Below are 1,018 nucleotides of genomic sequence, written 5' to 3' on the forward strand. Positions count from 1 at the left end.
ATTTGTGCTTGCGGGGATAGCTCAGTTGGGGGAGCGTCAGACTGAAGATCTGAAGGTCACATGTTTGATCCACGTTCACCGCATTCAAGTTTATTTTCCTTCAAATATTTAAACTAACGTTTTACTTTGAGCTTAGCCAACTATTCTATTTATTCAGCCATGTTAGAAACAACTCAAAACATATTACTCTTTTTTTTAGTAAATTTTAGGAATAGTAAATATAAAAATCATATTAACGCTCTATAGCTACAATTTTACTATTTGCGCTCCATAGCCAAATTATGTTTGCTATGGAGCATCTGATTTGTATAAATCACGGCGATTTGTATAAATCGGGTGTCTGTGTCTATGAAAATTGCATTTGTATATGTATATGTTCTATGTGTTAGGCAAGAGTGACGAGCGAGATCNNTAAATCACGGCGATTTGTATAAATCGGGTGTCTGTGTCTATGAAAATTGCATTTGCATATGTATATGTTCTATGTGTTAGGCAAGAGTGACGAGCGAGATCGGGAGAGAGAGGAGAGAGGCGAGCTAGAGAGTGGAGAAAGGTGAATTGTATATGTATATCGGTTAGATAATTGTATATATGTAACTATTATGTATATGTATCAATTATAGTCTTTGTATATCTACATAAAATTTAAACTCGTATACAATTGAATTGAGTTAAAATATTTGGATAGTGGATACAATGACATTAACTCAATTATTACTTAAATGGTTATATTGCCACTCAATATGTTGTATTAAATTTAAGTAACGAATACTAGATCGTAGAAGAATCATAAAATCAAATAAAGTAGAAAATCTATGTAACAACACAATTTGTCGTTACTCAAAGGCATCTCGTGCCAAATTTTAAAATTCTGAAAATACAGTGTGAAATTTAAAAATTTGTGCACACAACGAAATTGACCGAACTGACATCAGCCGACCATAGCGAGAAGTCTCCCAATATGGCAACACCATTATAACCCATACATGACCATTATACGACCTCCCCCCCCCCCCCC

This window comes from Solanum stenotomum, chromosome 8 (assembly GCF_019186545.1).
Source record: "Solanum stenotomum isolate F172 chromosome 8, ASM1918654v1, whole genome shotgun sequence".
Taxonomy (NCBI): Eukaryota; Viridiplantae; Streptophyta; class Magnoliopsida; order Solanales; family Solanaceae; genus Solanum; species Solanum stenotomum.